Source organism: Raphanus sativus, unplaced genomic scaffold, assembly GCF_000801105.2.
Source record: "Raphanus sativus cultivar WK10039 unplaced genomic scaffold, ASM80110v3 Scaffold0344, whole genome shotgun sequence".
Taxonomy (NCBI): Eukaryota; Viridiplantae; Streptophyta; class Magnoliopsida; order Brassicales; family Brassicaceae; genus Raphanus; species Raphanus sativus.
This window is the reverse complement of record NW_026615664.1, coordinates 16,192-21,568: the sequence shown is the minus strand read 5'-3', so window position 1 is coordinate 21,568 and position 5,377 is coordinate 16,192. Positions and strand designations below refer to the sequence as shown.

General features: G+C 36.9%; 1 pseudogene; it reads right to left on the bottom strand.

Annotated features, from left to right (window-relative positions):
• Window positions 1-783: 783 nt before the first annotated feature.
• Window positions 784-1,331, bottom strand: LOC130501949 (photosystem II protein D1-like; annotated as a pseudogene).
• Window positions 1,332-5,377: the final 4,046 nt, after the last annotated feature.

Genomic DNA, 5,377 nt, shown 5'->3' with positions numbered 1-5,377 from the left:
TAGGCAGCTCCAATGACTCCCTTGAAGCAGAGGTGTTTCTACTTCCTTGACGATGGTCCTTGTTCCGAGGTTCGTGGAGAAGATCTTGCCAGGATCCGGAGGAAGTACACAATTCCTCCACCGGTTGGAATAAAGAGCCCTTCCGAGTTTGAGTGTGCCCCTGATGGAGGAGCCGGGGAGGTGGCTATATACGAGGCTTATCTGAAAGCTGGCGTAAGGAGTGGCGTTCCTTCCCTTGTTGCTGAAATATCTTCGTACTTCGGTCTCTGCCCTTCTCAGCTTACTCCGCTAGCTTGGAGGACTTTGATGGCCATTCAAGTGCTCGGGGAGTTGCACGGCTTCTGCATCGGGGTGCACGAGGTTTTATACTCTTATTGTTTTGCCCCATTGGAGAGCAAGCCTGGGTTTTACTATCTTAGATCTCGTGATGGCGCTCCTTTAGTCTTAGAGCCTTCGAGGGGTGCTGGAGGCGATTATCATTTGGAGATGATTGGGATAACCGATACGTATTTATGAGGATTCAAGAACCCATCCGCTACCCTACGTTTTGGCGTACCGTAGGTAAGTCTCTCATTATTTCAGCTTATTTTTCTTTACTTGGGCTCGTTCATCCCCCGATGTTCGGCTTTACAAATGTATCTCGTCCCATGTATTTTGCTGGGGACGCAGTGGCGAAACTGGTGATGGAGATTCCTCTTCCATTCCAATGGGTGAGATTTCTGGTGAGCAAGGAGGCTTTAAGCCATAGTCGATTTTTATGAATGGAGGAAAGCAAAGAAAACCCTACTTTCCTTGAGGCATACCATCAGAAAAACTTCCATCACCAATTGGGTAGATCAAGAAAACAGCAGTAGCAGGCTGCAACAGGAGCTGAATCTGCAACAACAATCCAAAGACGCATACCCAGACGGAAACTAAGTTCCCACTCACGACCCATATAACAAGCTACACCAAGTAAAAAGTGTAGAACAATTAGTTCATAAGGACCACCGTTGTATATGCCTTTCATCAACGGATGCAGCTTCCCAGATCGGATAAAAATTCAAACCAATAGCTGTAGAAGTAGGAATAATGGCACCTGAAATAATCTTGTTTCCGTAAAGAAGAGATCCAGAAACAGGTTCACGAATACCATCAATATCTACTGGAGGAGCAGCAATGAATGCGATAATAAAAACGGAAGTTGCGGTCAATAAGGTAGGGATCATCAAAACACCAAACCATCCAATGTAAAGACGGTTTTCAGTACTAGATATCCAGTTACAGAAGTGACCCCATAGGCTTTCGCTTTCGCATCTCTCTAAAATTGCAGTGATGGTAAAATCCTTGGTTTATTTAATCATCAGGGACTCCGAAGTACACAAGTTCTCTAAAACTATAAGTAGATAATTTCTCTATGAATATTATTTCAACCAATGTAAAACGGTTAAGATCCTTTTAGTTTAGATTCATAATAATTTTTTTATCGATGAGATAAATTATAAACGAATCTATATACATAGAAATATAATTGCTTTATGAATATTATTTCAAAATCATATGAATATGATCCATAGTGGGTTGCCCGGGACTCTAACCCGGAACTAGTAGGATGGAGTAGATAATTCCCTTCTTAAAATGAAAAAGGTAAAAAAAAACCTCCCCAAAACCGTGCTTGCATTTTTCATTGCACACATCTTTCTCTTTGTATAGGTGGGCAAAAAAGCCGAACCGAACCGATCGAACCGAACCAACCGAACCGAAACTGATTCAAACCGAACCAAAGTCTATTATCAAATAGTTAGGTTTAAGATTTTTCCAATCCGAACCAAACGAACCGAAACAGATCTGAACCGAAACCGATTAATCCAAACCAAATTAAACCGAACTCATAACCAATGTGCTTTTGTTATTATTGAATTAAACATACTAGCAATATACAATATACTAAAATCCTAAGACTAAATTCATTGTTAACTTTATTAACTTTCTTAACGATTTTTTACTTTCTATTTATACTGGTTAATTTTTGTTTAATTGTGTTCTTATAAACCTTCGTAGTTTGTTAAGGGTTTTGTTTCAGTTTTATATTAGATTTAGCTTACATAGTTTATTTTTAAGAGGCATTATTAACCATTTTTTAGTTTTCTATTTACTATAGTTAACTTTGATTTGATTGTGCTCTTATAAATGTTTTTTGTTTTTTAAAGTAATTTGTTTCAGTTTTATATTGGAATTAGTTAACATAATTTATTTTTTCATAGTCGTCAACATGATGATTTTATGAACATGCGTTTGTGTTTTAAAACCAAACCGAAGTCAAACCGAACCGAATTCAAACCGAACCGAAACCGATCCAAACCAAACTAATTATGGTTTACTTTGGTTGAATAAATCATTGAATCGAATTAACCAAACCGAACAGAAGCCGAACCGAACCAATAAAATAACCGAAGTGCCCACCCCTTCTATCCAAGTTTGTTTGTTTCCTTATAAATAGGACTGCGAATTCAATACTCAGTAAACTTCATCTTAGTCTTACTGCTTACTGTATGAACATTTAACAATAGAAATAAATGACATTTGATAATACTGATATACCATGGATTTTACCTATTTTTACCCATGGTATATAAGTGTTATAGATACAATTTATTATGTATTGGAGTCTATTTAGAGTATTTACAGGTTCATGGACGATTTGGATATATAAGGTGATTTTGGTGTATTTTGGAGTCCTTCGCAGTGCAGAACTGCACAGACGCTTCAGATGTTTAGCCCTCGATGGAGACCTTCCGACCGTTGGATTTAGCCCATCTTTTGACACAAGATAGATCTTTGAGTTATATTTCCAATGCCACCGGTCTGAGGTCAATCGCATCTTGTAGCAGAAGTTATGCCTGTTTTACTTAAGAGTGGTCAGTCTGCCTCGCGAGAGGAAGCTATCGAGAAGAGGATTGTATGTCGATCGATGCAGCACACTGCATGTCGATCGACAGGGACATCAGAATGTGGGCCAAGTATATTTCATGACCGACTGAAGCCCAGGAGTCATCACAAAGTTACCAAAATACCCTTGACGACCAGAAACCCTATTTATGTTATTTCTAAGCCATTGTTGATGGCTACACGCTTTCTATTCTTCTATTCTTTTTTTTTCTCTTAGGGTTCTGAGAGAAGATCATTCTCCTTCAGAGATTGATTGTAACTCCATTGGTTTTATCATTGATTTTTATTCCATTATTATTCTGATTATGATTTCTGTTATTGCTTCTATGTCTGAGTAATTCATCTTGTTAGGTTTAGGGATTTCATGAGCTTAATGTCAAACTATTAGGATTGCTAGGCTATCTATAGAACTTCTACATCAGGGTGATTTGTAATACTAGAATCTGGAATAGTTAGAAAACCATGGAAGTGTGACTGACTATTTGAATCTAGAATCATAGGACAATTGAGAGGCACGAAAGTGTAATCAATTAACGGAACCCGAATCCTGCTGGATTAGATACTTAGATACATACGAAAGGTGGTCTAGGAATCTAGTTGAACATAATCGACTAGGTCGTTATTGCTTGTCTGAGGAAGTATCGATCGACACTCAGGCCATAGTATCGATCGACGCTCACTCCTTGTTCGCGTGCGAGAGCCGGAACAACGACTTAGGCATCTGATTAGTAATTACATGTGACAGCTGGATTACTTGCTTATTGAAGTCAAGTTCTAGAACTGAATCTATAAACCATTAGCATCCTTGCATTGTAGTTTTGAGTCTCTTGAATGATAAATCCCTAGGCCTAGCTATTTCTCTTTATTGTTTACAACTTCAACCAACCGAACAACTACCTTGTTCACTTTGCTTTCATTTATTAATTGCTTTCATATTTACTATAAACTGTTTGCCTAGTTTAACTTTAATATCTATAGTTTAGTGTGTGCTCTAGCTCTCTGTGGATTCGATCCCTAAGTAATACAATCGAACCTCTTATTTGAGAGAGTAAGATCACTTGTTAGGGTAATTTGAGTGATATCAAATATAAATAATTATTTTTTCTGTTATTTCCGCATTCCATTTTACGTTCTGATAAATTTTGAATTAATTTATGGAGCCTCAGACCCCATTATTCATGATTGACTAAATCATTAAGATAAAGAATATCCAAATACCAAACCCGCACTCGATATAATATTTTAGAAGCATAATCACTTCTTGGGAACATTAAAGAAAGAACTTGGTCTTCCCCCATAAGGAATTCTTCTAATAAAACCCGAGCCCAACCTTTTTAAAAAAGCGCGTACAGTACTTTTGTGTTTACGAGCCAAAGTTTTAACACAACAAAGACGAAGTATATATTTTATTTGATACAAATTCTTTTTGTTTGAAGATCCTCTGTAATAATGCGATATGTTTTCTGTCCAGGTCGCTTTACTAATGGGATGCCCTAATACATTACAGAATTTATCTTTAGCCAATGACCCAATAATAGAAAAAATTGGAATGTTGCTATCAAATTTATTCTAACATTATCTATTAGAAATGAGTTTTCTAGCATTTGACTAAGTACCACTAAAGGATTTAGTTGCAAATTTGAGAGTTAACCCAGAAATTCTAAATTATCTTTAGATAATTGATTTATATTAACCTTTTGCGATTGAATCCATACGGAAAAATAACAATGCCATAAAATAACAAAATAAAATTTCCATTTATTCATCAGAAGTGGCGTATCCTTTGTTGCCAAAAACAATGGTATCTCCAATTATAGCCCCTCCGGGATGTAAAATATATCTCTTCTCACCATCCTCATAGTGTATGAGACAAATGTATGCATTTCGATTAGAGTCATATTCTATGGTTACGATTCTACCATATATGTCTTTTGTTTTTGGTCGAAAATCTATTTTACGGTATAGACGCTTATGACCTCCCCTTCTATGCCTTACTGTAATGATTCCTCTGGCATTACGACCTTTACCATAATGATGCTGTCCATAGATCAAATTATTTTGTGGATTGGATTTCACTTGACTGTCTACGGCTCCATTGCGTGTTCTCGGGGTAGAAGTTTTGTATAAATATATCGCCATGCTATTGAATATTTTGATTTAAGTTCTTTTCTTTCTAAGAGGTGGAATAGAATAAACCGGTTGAAGCATAATGATCATATGTCTGTAATGCATTGTATGTCCCAGAATAGGTCCCATTCTCTAACTTTTCCGGGGAGTCGATGACTATTCATAGCTATTACCTTGACACCAAAGAAGAGTTTGACCCAATGCTTTATTTCTGTCCTAGTTGATCCTGATTCGACATTAAAAGTATATTGATTTTTCCCCAATAGCCGAATATTTTGTCTGTAAATACTGCATATTTGATTCCATCCATAATCGATTTTCT